Genomic DNA, 17014 nt, shown 5'->3' with positions numbered 1-17014 from the left:
ATGTATTCTGAATACTAATGCCTAGAGCCTAGTATAAAAATCACAAGGTACTGCGAAAAAGATGCGTAGTGTTTATCTGCAATCATTACAAAATTAGGGGATATTTTCTTCCAGCAGCAAGGGTGGAAGTAGTGCTTCTTCCCATCAATATTGCTAGAAGTTGCTATCTTAAGTCCTGTCCACTGCTAATTTAAGGTAACTGTGGTGGATTTAGTTATTCCCTGCTAGTTCATGTAAGGGTTCTACTTTCATTCCTCAATAGATTTTAGGTATTTCTCATAGGTGTCTTCACTCATTAGTTCATTTAGTTCTGAAGGGCTACTCAATGTCATCTTGATCAGCCACCCATCTTCATAACGAGATTTGTTGACAAGTCCTGGGTTTTCTGCAAAGGCTTCATTAATTTCAGTTACTTCTCCTGCTAGAGCTGAACAGAGTTCACTGGCAGCTTCCACACTTTCCAAAGCACCAAGCTCATCTTGTTTTTTCAGTTTTGTCCCAACTTCAGGCAGACTACAATAAACAACATCTTCCAAAGCTCCCTGTGCAAAACTGCTGATTCCCACTGATTCAAAACCATTTGTCTGTTGTTATCCATTATTTTTTGTGTGTGTGAATTTAGGCACCGAGAGTCGAGCGGTTACAGTGTGGGCTGTGAGCAGGCTGCAGGCCACGCTTGCGTGCACTGCATCACTTGCACACAACACCATGTTCACAGGGCAGCCGAGGGTCCCTGTGCTAAGACAAGGCCACCAGACCAGGATGGGGTGAGGTGGGGTGGGGCCCAAACTTAGCTTCTAAAACAGTTATTATCTCACAGCTTCAATGGGCCAGGGGTCCAGCATGTTCTAGCTGGTTCCCTTCTTAGTGTCATAAGGTTGAGATTAAGGTGCCAGGGGACTGTAACCCCATGTGGAGGCACAACTGGACAAAGATGCACTTCCAAGCTCCCGTGGATTGTTGATGGAAATCGTCTCCTTGTGGCCATGGACCCTATGCTATTACTAGTATTACTAGCTCTTGGTAAGGGACCATCTGAGTCCCTAGTGGCCTCTCTTGAGCCTTAACTATGTTGCTCTCCTCACACCATAGCAATTTGCCTCAAAGCCAGTGAAAGTACCATTTCTCTGATGACTCACCTTCTGTTCTAAGAACGCCCTTGCTGTGTTCATGCCTCTCCAAAATTCACACGTAGAAACCGAATCCCCCAGCAAGATGTTATTTGTAGATAAGTTCTTCAGTAAATGATTAGGTCATGGGGTAAAATCCTCATAAAGCAATTAATGCCCTCCTAAAACAGATCCATGGAGCTCCCTCACCCTTCTACCACGTGAGGATGCAGAAGAAAATGGCTGTCTACATGGGCCCTCAGACACTAAATACACCCGCTCCCTTATCCTGGACTCCACAGCTACCAGAACTTTGAGAAATGAGTTTCTGTTGTTGGGTAGCCTTAGCAGTTAGGATGTGCAGGTCCTGCATCAGGTTTAAGCATTGGCTCCAGCCCCTGATGCCTGTTCCTACTCATCTGCCAACCGGGAAACAGTAGGTGATAGACCAAAGACTTGGGTCCCTACCGCCCACGTATGAGATATGGGTTGAGTTCCCAGCTCATGGTTTCAACCTGCCTCTCCCAGCCATTGCAGGCATTTGGTGAGTGAACCAGTGGATGAGAGATTACTCTGTCTCTGCCTTTCAAGTTAAAAAGAAAAATCTGTTATTTCTAAGCTACCAGTCTGTGCTATGTTCCAGCAGTCTGAACTGGCAAAGATTTTCCTGATTAGTTCAGGCCCACACAAAATAACTTCCCTTATGATTGACTCAAAGTCTATAGATTAGTAACTTAATCATGAAATTTTCTGTTCTGGAATGTGTACCCCAGGGGCAGAATCTTAGGATCTGTTTAGAACTTTGTCTGATATAATCCATTTCCAAAAGTAGAAGGGTGGCCAAGTATTGCTGTGAAAAAGAAAAAGGGAATTGGGACAGTGAGAACACATACAAGGCTTGTGTCACACTATACTAACCTTTGTCAATTCTCTGTGGTATTTTCTCCATGTTAAAGGTGGGCCAGCCTGTGCCGCGGCTCACTGGGCTAATCCTCTGCCTGCGGCATCGGCACTCTGGGTTCTAGTCCCGGTTGGGGCGCCGGATTCTGTCCTGGTTGCTCCTCTTCCAGTCCAGCTCTCTGCTGTGGCCAGGAAGGCAGTGGAGGATGGCCCAAGTGCTTGGGCCCCTGCAACTGCATGGGAGACCAGGAGGAAGCACCTGGCTCCTGGCTCAGATTGGCGCAGCGTGCCAGCTGCAGCTCGCCAGCCATAGTGGCCATTTGGGGGGTGAACCAACGGAAGGAAGACCTTTCTCTCTGTCTCTCTCTCTTTCACTGTCTAACTCTGCCTGTCAAAAAAAAAAAAAAAATGGGCCAACTAAAGCTAAAGACTTGCATCATTTGGTGGTGGTGAGGTATGTTAGCCTATGTATTATTGCTTATTCTCATTTCCTCTGTGCCATACACTGAACTACATACTGTGTATGCACTCCAACTCCGTCTGTTATGGCCCAACAGAAAGCATGGAACCAGCTCTCTATAAGCAGCCACACACATTTGTACTCCCAGACATGTGTGTGCATGCCCGGGCAAAGATACTCTCTCTCTCTCTCTCTCTCTCTCTCTCTCTCTCAAACATACACACACACACACACACACACACACACACCTCTTTGAGGCTGCCGCAGGTATTGCTTATCCCTTTGCACATTCTCATTCAGTTCCTTCCACTCCCAATAAACTCATGTATTTGGCCTTCAAAGCTCCATTTTACAGGTGAGGCTATCCATCATCTAACTGACTGTGCATCAGATAACATACTTAGCAAAGCATCTCACATAAAAGCATATTTTAAATGGTGACTACATTAGAAATTGTGTGAATATTATTGAGTTATACTTTTCTATTTGTATAAAATTAAACCAAACTACACCAGTAAGAATGCCTAATGATGACCTGACTGCCCTAAGAATGAACACAATTAAAATTCTTTTTTTTAACTTTTATTTAATGAATATAAATTTCCAAAGTACAGCTTATGGATTACAATGGCTTCCCCGCCATAACGTCCCTCCAACCCGCAACCTTCCCCTTTCCCACTCCCTCTCCCCTTCCATTCACATCAAGATTCATTTTCGTTTCTCTTTATATACAGAAGATCAGTTTAGCATACATTAAGTAAAGATTTCAACAGTTTGCTCCCACACAGAAACATAAAGTGAAAAATACTGTTTGAGTACTAGTTATAGCATTAAATCTCAATGTACAGCACACTAAGGACAAAGATCCTACATGAGGAGTAAGTGCACAGTGACTCCTGTTGTTGACTTAACAAATTGACACTCTTGTTTATGGCATCAGTAATCACCCTCGGCTCTTGTCATGAGCTGCCAAGGCTATGGAAGCCCCCTGCGTTCACTGACTCTGATCATATTTAGACAAGGCCATGGTCAAAGTGGAAGTTCTCTCCTCCCTTCAGAGAAAGGTACCTCCTTCTTTGATGACCCATTCTTTCCACTGGGATCTCACTCGTGGAGATCTTTCCTTTAGGTTTTTTTTTTCCCCCAGAGTGTCTTGGCTTTCCATGCCTGAAATACTCTCATGGGCATTTCAGCCAGATCTGCATGCCTTAAGGGCTGTTTATGAGGCCAGAGTGCTGTTAGGACATTTGCCATTCTATGCATCCGCTGTGTATCTCACTTCCCATGTTGGATCATTCTCTCCCTTTTTGATTCTATCAGCTAGTATTTGCAGACACTATTCTTGTTTATGTGATCCCGTTGGTTCTTAGTCCTATCATTACGATCAATTGTGAACAGAAATTGATCACTGGGACTAGTGAGATGGTATTGGTACATGCCACCTCGATGGGATTGAATTCGAATCCCCTGGTATGTTTCTAACTCCACCGTTTGAGGCAAGTCAGCTTGAGCATGTCCCGAATTGCACATCTCTTCCCTCTCTTATTCCCACTCTTACATTTAAGAGCGATCACTTTTCAGTTAAGTTTCAGCACTTAAGAAGAATTGTGTATTGATTACAGTATTCAACCAAAAGTATTAAGTAGAACAAACGAAAAAAAAAATACTAAGAGGGATAACATATTAAGCTGCTCATCAACAGTCAGGGTGAGGGTTGATCAAGTCACCATTTCTCATAGTGTTCATTTCACTTTAACAGGTTTCCTTTTTGGTGCTCAGTTAGTTGTCACCTATCAAGGAGAACAAGTGGTATTTGTCCCTTTGGGATTGGCTTATTTCACTCAACATAATGTTTTCCAAATTCCTAACCGGGATCACTTTTCAGTTAAAATTTTAACACCTAAGAACAACTGTGTGTTAATTACAGAGTTCAACCAATGGTACTAGAACAAAAAAAAAAAATACTAAAATGGATAAAGTACTACATTGTACATCAACCGTCAGGACAAGAGCTGATCAAGTTACTGTTTCTCACAGTGTCCATTTCACTTCAACAAGTTTCCCCTTTGGTGCTCAGTTAGTTGTTGCTGATCAGGGAGAACATATGATATTTGTCCCTTTGGGACTGGAACCAACCCAAATGCCCATCAACAGTAGACTGGATAAAGAAATTATGGGACATGTACTCTATTGAATACTATACAGCAGTCAAAAACAACGAAACCCAGTCATTTGCAACAACATGGAGGAATTTGGAAAACATCATGCTGAGTGAATTAAGCCAGTCACACTTAAAATTCTTAAAAGACAGCCTAAATATTTTAAGTATTGATTAAAATGACCTAAGTTTAGATTTAAGAGTATGTGTGTACATATTTGCTGGATCCAAACATGTACTACTTAAGTACAGAGGTAGATGCCAGAAAGTATCATTTTCCCCTTAAACCTACCCAAACTGCACAACAGGCTACTTACAGCATTAAGAATTAACAAATCTTGGGGCCGGCGCCATGGCAGCGCTGGCATCCCATATGGGCACTGGGTTCTAGTCCCGGTTGCTCCTCTTCCGCTGTAGCTCTCTGCTGTGGCCCGGGAGGGCAGTGGAAGATGGCCCAAGTGCTTGGGTCCCTGCACCCGCATGGGAGACCAGGAGGAAGCACCTGGCTCCTGGCTTCAGATCAGTATAGTTCCAGCCGTAACGGCCATTTGGGGAGTGAACCAATGGAAGGAAGACCTTTCTCTCTGTCTCTCTCTCTCACTGTCTAACTCTATCTGTCAAATAAAAAAAAATTAACAAATCTTCAAAAATATGAATTCAAAATTAAGTATGTACTTTTTATACCTTTTTAACATTAAGGCATTTGAAAAGCAGAGCGACAGGAGAGAAATCTTCCACCACTCACCACCCCCAGGTCACTCCCAAAATGATCTCATCAGCTGAGGCTGAGCCAGGAACTGCACCTGGTTTCCCATGTGGGTGGCAGGAGACCAAGTACTTGGACCATCTTCCACTGCCTTCCCAGATGCATTTGCAAGAAGCTGGATCAGAAGTAGAGCAACCAGGGCTTGAACCAGCATTCCTATATGGTATGTTGGTGTTATAAGCAGTGACTTCCATGGCATGAAAATGCCATACCCTTTTCTCTTCTTTTAATCATTGAGCTACTTGTTATCTCTACCCAGAAATAGGGATTACTTCCAAGTTTATGTTCCTTATGCCCCTTCTCTTTTTCCCCCTTCTTGCTTTTGCTGTTTCATGAAAATGAAGACAAAATAAAGTTACCAGATTATAGGATTAAGATCCAAAAGCAAATTATACTTTTTAATGTTTTTACCAGAGACAGAATCACTACAATCTAGGGTACCTTAGTCATTTTTAAGTGACTGTATCATCTCCAATCAAAATATATACAAAATGAAACTATGGAACTTGACCATATCAGATGATTTGGAGTAAGTTACACCATGATAATAAACAACCCTTCAAACATCAACATCCTATGACAGCAGAGGTTTTTTGCTCACTACCTTTGCATTTGTACCATGAATCAGCAGCTTTGGCTCTACTCCACAAAGTTTCAGTCCATGCCTGGACTAACCCCCTAACTAGAGTATGTCTCATTTTGTGGGAGAAGGAAAACGAGACCAAGTAGCAGACCGTGCAACGATGCCTGGAGCTTCTTTTTCAGGTATGACATATCATCTTCATTTAGTGGCCATTTCACTTCACAGCAATCACATAGCCAAGTGTGACATCAAATCACTAAGGGAAAGTAGCAAGTACTTTACACAATCAACTCTATATCAAGTCATAGTTAGGTTATGAAGTTACCCACTACACTCAAAGCAAAAGCAACGCAATGCTTTGTATGTTACTCGTGATGATTCCCCAATGAATGATTTCAAACATCCCACCAATTTGGGTTCATGAAATCAATAGGTGCATTTATCTGCATAAAATCTCAAATGATGACAGAATACCTTAGCTCAGCAGTTCAAGATGTAACTTATAGGACCAACAGATCTCCTGCAAGCCTGGGGCGAGACCTCCCTATCTAACACTATTGATCAGTCAGAAGTCTTGCATGTCCAGCCGGTGTCTCTGTCCAGTACAGTCCATTAAAAGTCAAGCATCTTAGCTGATAATCTCACTCTCTGGCAAGTTTATTCCTGAGGGGCACTGTCTCAGAAGACATTTAATACCTAGTTTACAGATCAACATGATAAACACTCTTGTAATCTAGACCCTTCTAAGTTGCCTTTTTTAAGTACAACACGTTCACATATAGAACTTGGCAGTGATACTCTTCCAAGACTGAAGAGCTTAATATCATAGGAACACACACTATTCAATGCTTACAACAAAATTCTTCTTTAACAAATTACCTTATTTTCAGTGAGTATTACAGCAGATGCTGTGTTATATCACAGTTTCTCATTCAGGGTTAATATACTCACTCCACCAGCCACAAGGAATGTTGGCTCCTAACGGCCATCATCTGTGACCATGTACAGGCATTTCCCAATGTCAAGAAGCCACATATGCCAAGGCTGGTGTTTTGTCATAGTGGGTAAGGCCACTGCATCTTACTCTGTCATCCCATATGTACACTGGTTCATATCCCAGCTGTTCTACTTCTGACCCAGGTCCCTGCTAATGGCCTCGGAAAAGCAGGGCAAGAAGCAAAAACATCTGGGCCCTCGCCACCCCCTTGGGAGACCCAGATTGAAACTCCTGGCTTTGGCCAGGCCCAGCCCCAGTCATTAGGGAATATACCAGGGGATGGTATATATCTCCTTCTTACTTTCAAGTTAATAAATCTTTAGGAAAAAAAGAGTCACAAATGTCACTGTCCCTAACCAGGGCAAACTTCCCATTCAATAACTGGCTGACATTATGTGCTGTTAGAAAAATCTGTATCATTTTCTAACTTGGAAAATCTCAATGCCCATTTTTAGTCTCAGATTGACTGAAGCTGTTATCACAATGGTATTATGAATCAGCTTCTCCCTGGGTCCATTCTGCATTCATTGTTCCTTCAAAAAGGTATTGATCTAGAGAACTCTCCCATATAAGCTTGTTACATGAAAACTATAATATGTCAGAGTCTATTTCTCTGGAATCCTGATCTGCAGCAGTTGATAATGAAAACGATTATTCAAAATAAACTATAAAATAGATTTTGGAGCAGAGTCACTCACTGTACAGCTAGCAAAGGAGATACCATCATTGGTAGTAGGAGAAATATAGATATCCTTTGGCTTTCTAGAGTGGTATAAGTGCTAGAACTTTTTTTTTTTTTTTTTGACAGGCAGAGTGGACAGTGAGAGAGAGAGATAGAGAGAAAGGTCTTCCTTTGCCGTTGGTTCACCCTCCAATGGCCGCTGCGGCCGGCGCATCGCGCTGATCCGATGGCAGGAGCCAGGAGCCAGGTGCTTTTCCTGGTCTCCCATGGGGTGCAGGGCCCAAGCACCTGGGCCATCCTCCACTGCACTCCCTGGCCACAGCAGAGAGCTGGCCTGGAAGAGGGGCAACCGGGACAGAATCCGGCGCCCCAACCGGGACTAGAACCCGGTGTGCCGGCGCCGCTAGGTGGAGGATTAGCCTAGTGAGCCGCGGCGCCGGCCTAGTGCTAGAACTTTTATGGTTGATAAACTAGAATAGAAAGGAACATTCACTGTCAAGTATAATGTACAAAGCAATTTAGAGGTGTAGGGGAAATAGTTATTTGAAGGATTATAGAATCCAGTGCTGTTGCTGGATATTTCAATTCACTGAAGAAAGTAATGAAAGGCTGAAGATTATTAATCATCCATTTAAGGCATACTATGAAAGGCCAAAGACATCCTTGGCAACATATAAATAGATTCTTAAGTCCTACAGGCAGTGAGAAATCATAGCTAAATGCAAGAACTCCAAGAGAAGTTGAACTCAAATTCAAATCCTCTACTCCAAAATCAGCCATTTGATTGATAAAGTCAGAAAGCATGGAATGGAGACATCTGGTTTGCTCAAAAATCTTGAGTCCCATAACTCATGTAAAAGTTGTGGGCCTATGGAAATAACCTGCCAACTTCTTTCATGTTGAAGATCCCCACTGAGGAGCCTGAGACCTGGTCATCACATCCTTTTTAAGCTGTAGCTACCAGTTAATTTATCATAAAAAATTATACCATAGAGTATAAAGATGTTCTCAATGGATCACCAGACATTATTTCCTATTTCTGTCATTTAACAGTCTTATCTCTTTCTCCTGGAAGCCAGGATGATGATGCCTTGCTGACTCTTTTCATGGTATAAGCCTCAAGTGTGTAGGCAGCAGTCATAGCTTAATGTATTGGGATTTTTTTGGCAACATGCCAACAGAAATACTTCCATTCTAGGAACCAGGATTCTCAAACCTGGACAACCTAAAATTATAGAATAAGAAGCATAAGTTTAAGTGGGCAATAGGAATGATATTAAGTCAAGCTATTTCTACTTAATATCCCTGGTTTCTAGGCTGTTGGATTTTACTTTTTGGAACATGAGATGACATCATGCTAAGTAATAATCATGGACAGAGGGTATACCAGTATGTGGCAGTCATTCTCACAAGGCATCATCTCCATGCTGGCTCCTCGGCTGCATATTCAAAAGCCATTTTATCCATTTACCTGTCTTATGATTATTATGGTATGTAACTGAAATAGCAGATCTCGTAGTCATATACCCATGGCCACATCTCCTTTCCTAAGTGAGTCATTGAGGCAATGTTATCAAATACTCTGCATTCAAAGATCTTGTTGCTGGCAGAGGCCTCTGAAATATGTGTCAGTTCCAGTCACAATGAATCACCATTTCTCTCATTGGGGAAGGGATACAATGTTATTGCTACCAAATGACCAGTTGATCTCCTCAAAGGAGGACACCAAGTCAGGGGCTTCGCACCAGTATTTTCTACTGGCAGGTTGAAAAATCTGGCAGTATCAGAAGCTAATTAAACCTTGGTAAGCAGAAACCCATGCTATTGGAACCAAAAATATCCTCTATTCTTGCCAAAATAGCTATTCAAGTGCCAAACTGGTACTCTAGCCAAATCCATCTACTTGGTTATTAACCACCTCCTCTGTGATTGGCATATCCTAGAACATGCTAACATGTGACTTGAAGACCTTCACATTTCATGCCAACTCTTTCAGCTTTTACTATGACTGTTCAAGATCTTTTCCCTCTTCACCTTTCAATCTTTCTCCTTCCAGGTCCAATCAAGCCACCTTCTATTGCGCATAGTTTAAAGCCTGGTTCACCCTTTAGTTAGGCCACCTAGAACAGAAGAGGTGCTAAGCAAGGGTGAAGGGGGTCTACAACAGGTATTAGAAAGGCAGTTTAATATCAGTTGTATTGTCAAGATGATCTCCACAAACAGGGGATGTAACTTGTCTCATGGATTCTTTTTCCATTAAAGCACATCTAGGAAAATAAATCAATGACAATCCTGGAGTCACTCTTTGAAGATGGTAGGAATTCTTTTAATGAAGCAAGTGGATCCAAGTGCCACAAAAACTTAATGGATCGAGATCAAGGCATCTATTTTCCCTACTCCTAGGAATGCACTTGCTACCACAGGTTCACAATTATATTTTGCACATGGAACTACTCTCAGCTCAAAGAATCCGCTTTAGCCAAAATTATGTCTCCCCCACCCAACCCAACTCATGAAAGGTTAAATAGCCTGGTCCTTTTGCCAGTTTGGAACTTCCCTGAAATGTCATACCTGCTGCAGAGCTCCTACTGTTACTGTGTATCAGTTACATCACTGTTTAGTTTCTCCAATTGAAAAATCCCACTTTTCTTATTCTTATACAGATGTTGTTCCCAAGAGCATTCCCCAGTTACCAACACACAAATGACATAGCCTTGGAGTATGTTTCCCAGGGCATGCTATCAACAACAGGCTTAGGTTGTCTAACAAACGCATCTTTTGAGATTGTTTCTCCTCTGTAACTTCCTTCTATTTGTCACTTATAAAATGTCAGATTTCTGAATTCTGAAGTCCTCCATTCTGATAAGTTTTTATTCAACTTGACCCATAACCCATTCCCTTCTAGGACTAAAGGAATCAGTGTTCAGTATTCTGGATGTTTAACAGGGATCCATGATGGCCCAACTTAATTCCAAATAAAATACCTTACTAATTCAGTAACCAAATCACAAGATGCCTAAGAAATTGGCCACCAGCTAGAATAAATGGATTTCATAATTCAAGAACATAACCAATGGGTTAAACTTCCACTTGCAATGTGGGCATCCCACACCAGAGCACCAGTTTGAGTCCAGGCTACTTGGCTTTTAGTCCAACTCCTTGATAATACACCTGGGTAAGCAGTGGAAGACAACTCAGGTATTTCAGTCCCTGTCACCCATGTAGGAGACTTAGATGGAGTTCAACATCTGGGTTCAGCCAGGCCCAGCCCCTGCCCTTGTGGCCATTTAGGGAGTAAACTAGTAGATGGAAGATCTGTCTGTGTCACTCTGACTTTCAAATAAAAGCAGATAAATCTTAATTTTTTAAAAAAGAATACAGACAGTCTGAGCCAGGTAATGAGGAACTTCATAATGACAGAACCCTAGGAAACAAAGAGGTCCAATACAGCCAATAATAGAGTCAACCAGAAGTGACCAAAACCATTGATGAATACAAACGTGAAATGACTGGTTTAAAATGGCCTCAAACTACAGAAGCAAAAAGTCATCTCTTCGGAGTAAGTTCAAAGACAAAAATGAAAACCGAGTTGCACTCTGTAGGTTGGGCGACTTTCCTTTCTTAACCAGTAAAAACAGTATCTGTCCCTTCACATTGACATGCTGACAGAGCAAGAGGAATAGTAACTCAACTACTTGATTTTTCCCTTTTTCATCTTAGTGAAGAATTGATAGGAATGTTCCTTTTAACATTGCTACTTAGTAGATATTTTCTGATTATTTTAACTTCCAAGCCATGTCCTCTGACATTCTTTTATAGAGTATATCAAATACACAGCTCAATGACATTTTACATCTGTATATTCTCATGTAACTGTCACTTGGATCAAAATAAAACATTTTCATGGCCCCAGAAAGTTCTCATGCCCCTTTCCAGTCATCTCATAACCACTGAAGGTAAGGACTTTCTAATTTTTATCCCCATAGCCTAAATGTCAATGCCTCTTTTCAAGAGAAATCAAGTCCAGAAACTTTGTTTCCAAGTTCTCCTTGCCATAGTTGGGGAAAAATGATGAAAAGGAGCTAGATGGGACAAGAAAATAAGCAGTCAGGTATTTTCCTTTGAGAGTTCATTTTGAAGTGCTTTCTCTCCTTCTTGATGCACCTACAGTCCCAAGAAACACAACCCAAGTTCAGTTCTCAAAGGATGATTTTGCTACATTAAATGCTCAAATGACTTCACTATCTCATCTAATAAATTCCTCAAGAGAAACATCCGAATGTTGAACTAGATATCAAGTTATCACAACGTAGCCAAGTTCACTCATGGAAGTTAATGATTGCACTGCCCAGAAAGGCATGACCTCGAGCAAGGCCACTGTAGGCAGTGAAAGCAATTCCTGGAAGGACAGCGGGGGACCTGCTGACAGCACCCTCAGTAGCCAGGGCAGCAAGTCCTTCCTTGAAGCAGGACCTGGGCAGGGCCTTATCACACAGATGAGGTTAATTAACACATTCAAAAGCTAAACACACAATTAAAAATCATATTCAATATTGTGTTTCAAAGCAAAGGTTAGTAGCAAAGGTTAACATAAAAATGAAGAACCAATATGCTTTTTTGTTCAAATTAAGGGTGTTTAACATCTCTGAAATTATTATTTTCGTATGCAAATCAGTGTCAGGTTCACATCACTTTTGCTATGAAACATGGTTTTAATCACTCATCCTGCAATCCTTCAGAGCTAGCTTCTATCTTTTATCCGTTTCAGAACCATAGATGGGCCTCTTAAGGTGGATGGGGTGCAGGTTATGAAAGACAGAGAAACTTACCCTGTGACTTAAACATTTATAATATGTCCTAGAATCAACTAGTGATTACGTAAGAATAACAAACCAGCATTAAGAACAGAAACACACAAGTTCAGAGAGCTCAGTTTCCATCTGCATTCTGTTTCTCTGGGTCCTAGTAGGTATCACATCAGACCTCAAGACTGTCCACTCCATTTCTGGAGTGGCTGAAGTTAAACAGTTCCCACTGGGGGTGTGCTTCCTTCCTTCCTCCATCTTCTAGAATTCATTCCGTTGGAGGGTTCACCCATTGGAACATCTTGGCTCATGTAATCTGCATGAGCTTATTTATCTCTCCCCTTTCCCCCTGGCCACATGGATTGGCTCAGGGATCAGCATGTGAGCCAGGAAGAGTCAGTGAAATCTTTCAGTGATGTTTCTGGGAAAGGAGGAGGGGAAAAGCATTGTGAAACCTGAGATTTCTGCAGCCATTTCAAGGATGAAGTGGATGGACACAGGTGAGTCTTGGTGTTAGCATTCGAGCCTCTGGATAGAGAACACAAGGTTAGGCCTCCCCCTGGGTTTACCATTTGTGTACATCTGTGGGGTTTTTGTGCTTTTGAGAATATAAACACACAAAAATTCACATCTGTTTATATGAGGTTAATACAATTATAAAGTAAACACCAATGAAATCACAAATCAAGGTAAGAAATGAATTTCCAGCACCTCAGAAGGAACCTGTTGGTTGTCTCACTGCCTAGCAGTAACCACTTCCCTCATTCTTAAATGTTTCTTCTACATTATGTAGTTTGTTTGTCTTCCAGATCTACCAGCCACCTTTAACTCTGCTGTCTACCCCTACAGAAAGAAACTTATGGATTTTATCAATAGATTCCCTTATCTTCTGATTTCCACTTGAATGTAACCAAAGGGAGATATTAGACTATGATTAGAATGTGGGGAGAATTGGTCACCTAGGACAGTGTCTTGCAGTAGCTATGTCTCTTCTTTGCAGCTTTTACCAGTGTGGCCCTTTCTTCTGGGGTTCTCATGCCATCGTGGTCCCAAGCTTCTTAGGACCTCAGCATCTGCACTCTGGTGATACTACTTCTCACCTCAGGCCAGTTCCTACCTTTGCTGATCTCTTAGGATCCAACATTCAACCTTTGGCCTCTGTTCCGTCATCATGTCTTCATTTCTCTGCCTTTTATTCCCTCTATTGAAATACTTAGAATGGTTTCTATTTTTCTGAGAAGACTATGAGATTAAGAGCAAGAAAAAAACAACATCAACTAAAGGAACATCTTTCACTATTCCCTCACCAATTTTGTTTGTTAATCAGGACACAGAAGTTTCTCCTACACAAAACTTTTATTGTTGGTTTCTTTCCAAATTTTTGTTGGGGTAAAATAGCTATAACATAAAATATACTGTTCTAGCCATTTCTAGGTATACAGTTCAATTGTATTGAGTTTATAATATGTAACCCATCACCATTGCCCATATCTAGCATTCTTTTCATCGTGCAAAATAAAACTCTGTACCTATTAAATAAAAACTCCCTATACCTCACTCCCCCTGCAACCATAATGCTATGATCTGTTTCATCATTTTCACTACTTAAGAACCTCATATGAGTGGAAAAATACATTGTCTCCTTATTTGGGGTGTTTATATATTTGTTTGCTTATCTTTTATTCACAATTGTCTGTTTCTGTTCATGAAAGGATTTTCTTTAGTAAGTGCTATCAAGGTTATCCTATCAGGATAAACTTGGGGATACTGTATCATCTTTTAATCTGTTTTATATTGGGGATACTTCTTTAATAACTGATGAAACTCACTGGTAAATTTAAGTTATTTGGATTTTTCTTTGTTTTTAATTATGGCTTCAATTACTATCACTAGATAACAATTCTTGTTTTCAATTTCTAACATTTTTATTAATATGAAGGGAACATATTTCATATATTTCACAGGTACAATTCTAAGAAGAGACCCATACTTCCCTCCCTTTCTCCATTCTCCCTCATCCCCCTCCTTCTTTCAGTTTTTTTCCCAAGAATAAGAGTCAGTCTATCCATCCTCACAGACTTAATGCACACTACCATGATACTGAGCAAATAACAAGTGGAAACACCACAGTCCCACATAAGTATAAACAAGACCCAAAAAAACAAAGTCCAGTTCATCCCTATACATTTTTTAGATTCTACATTAACTACCACATATCAGCAAAATATTTGTCATTTTGGAACGTGCTTATTTCAGTAAGCAAAATGGAATCCAGTTGCATCCATATGGTTGCAAAAGACAGGACTTCATTCTCTTTTATGGCCAAGTAGTACTCTATAAAATATATATACCACATTTTCTTTATCCAGTCCTGAGTTGGTCTTCTATTTTGACTCTGTATCTAAGCTATTATGAATTGTACTGCTATAAACATGGTAGTACATATAACTCTCATATGCCAATTTCCTCTGGGTAAGTTCCCAGGAGTGGGATGACTGGGTCATATGCTATCTATTTTCAGATTTCTGAGGAATCTATACTATCTTCTATAATGTTTACATTCCCACCAACAGTGGATTTGGGTAGCTTCTCCCCTACCCCAACACACATCTTCACTAGCATTTGTTTGATTTTTGCATAAGAGCCACAACTTCACTGTGTTTAAAACTTTTTATTTTTCCCATTTGATTCTTTGAGCTGTTTCTGTCTTTGTAAATGAGTCATTTGTAAGTTCTAGAAAACTATCAGTTACTATCTTCTTAAATATCACCTCCTCTTGCCTCTGTCACTCTTTTTGGACTCCAATCAGAAATACACTATGTATTTTCACTATCTGTAGTAAGCCATTATTATCCTCATGTGATTTTTCCATCTTTGTGCTGTACTCAACTTTTAAAAAACTATCCCCTAGCCCTACTCTACTCACCTAAGTGCCATCTTCTTTTAGACCCATCCATTAAGAAATTTCTTTAAAAGGTAGAATGACAGAATAGGGGTAGGGGGAATGAGATACAGACAGACATCTTATATCCACTGGTTCACTCCTCAAATGGCCACAACAGGCAGGGCAAGGCCAGGCCAAAGCCAGGAGCTTCTTCCTGGTCTCTCATGTGGGTGCACAAAGTCCAACTACTTGGGTCATCTTTTATTGATTTCCCCAGCCATTAGCAGAGAGCTGGATTTTAAGTGGAAAAGCTAGGACACAAACTGGTGCCCATATGTGATACTGGTGTCACAGGCAGAGGCTTAGATCGGTATGTCATAAAGGCAGTCCCCACTGAGTTTTAAGAGGCATTTTGTCACAGCATAATTTAATTACCTATGAGTTTTAAATTTGGGTTACTATATATATTTACTAAGCTTATTTTCATAGTTTCCTGTTCTCTCCTCACATTTTCAAGTTTGTCATTTGTCTCATTTTATAATCAGTTTCTGATCATGCCAGTATCTCTAGCCTTTGTGGTCTGTCTCTGCTAAGTACTACTCCTTCTAGCAGATTTCATGTGCCTCATTAGTTCCCCTGGGACCTTTCAGTGTGCTTTGGCTGACTCCCTACTGCCAGCATCAGTACTCTGTACCTGATGGCTGTTTGTCAAAACTATGGCAAGCCGTGCTACCCATGTGTGGGACTGCCTAGAAGTAACAGGGAATTCCCAGTAACCGCGTTGAAACAACAATCAATAGTCAAGCACAACTGGCATTTTGAAGTTGCCTTCTCTCTCAGATGGGATTTAAAAAAAATGTTCTTTACCGTTTCCTTTAGTTCTCTCATGAGTTTATTACATTTTAATTCCCTGCTTTTGGTTTTGTTAACTGCCTTCCTGTACCACTTCTTCACATCCCAGTGAATGTCATCTGATATCTTAGGTTACATGATCAGTTGCTTCCCTTTCAATCTGCTAATAACGGGAAACAAAATTCTGACTATGTTTTGTTTACTTTCTGGGCTCAATTGTTTCCCTCCTCTTATCTGAATTTGTAAGCTAATTTAGATTTTTTAAGAGCCTAGGATAAAGCATTTGGATTTGCTCCTGTTAATCTTTTTGGACCAAAGTAATGTAAACTTCAGAGAACAATTCATTTGAGGGCCTACCGACCAACTGTTCGAACCTCTCAGTGCCTCTTACCTTCTTGCTCTGCTCAGCACCGAAGTCAGTTTCTCCTGCAGTTCCCTGGGGGTAATACCTAGAGAAGATTTAATCTCAACCTCTTGTACTATGAAAAGTGGTCTTTTGAGCCCCAGCTTTATTAAGGGAGGGTCTCCCATTGAATGCTCTATTTGAGGAAATGCTGTGTTTCATGGTTTGGTTAAGTTTCATGAAAACTCCTACTGTCTTTAATGTTGACCAATTCACCTCTCAACTCCTGTCTTTGATGTTTACCCTGTAATCTCTCACTCAGAATTTTTAACTCAGAGTTTCAATGGAAGAGTTAATTCAAATACTTAACTATATCACCAGAAATAGAATACTAGTACCTTTTATTGAAAGCCAGCTTTAGATAGGTTTTTTTTTTTTTTGTCCCTCCTGCACAGAGGCCTAATGATTCAGATAA

General features: G+C 40.9%; 1 non-coding gene and 1 pseudogene across 1 annotated transcript; both read right to left on the bottom strand.

Moving 5' to 3' along the window:
- Positions 1 to 248: 248 nt before the first annotated feature.
- The window catches only part of LOC149123098 (glycine cleavage system H protein, mitochondrial pseudogene), a 51279-nt pseudogene continuing 34513 nt past the window's right edge, over positions 249 to 17014 (bottom strand).
- LOC127484068 (small nucleolar RNA ZL1) lies at positions 2532 to 2761 on the bottom strand. Its single transcript, XR_007910846.1, has one exon. It is a non-coding gene; the product is annotated as a small nucleolar RNA ZL1 (small nucleolar RNA).

Source organism: Oryctolagus cuniculus, chromosome 12, assembly GCF_051225735.1.
Source record: "Oryctolagus cuniculus isolate XC-2025 breed Fujian yellow rabbit chromosome 12, ASM5122573v1, whole genome shotgun sequence".
NCBI lineage: Eukaryota > Metazoa > Chordata > Mammalia > Lagomorpha > Leporidae > Oryctolagus > Oryctolagus cuniculus.
The sequence above is the reverse complement of the archived record's forward strand: the minus strand, read 5'-3'. Positions and strand labels throughout refer to the sequence as shown.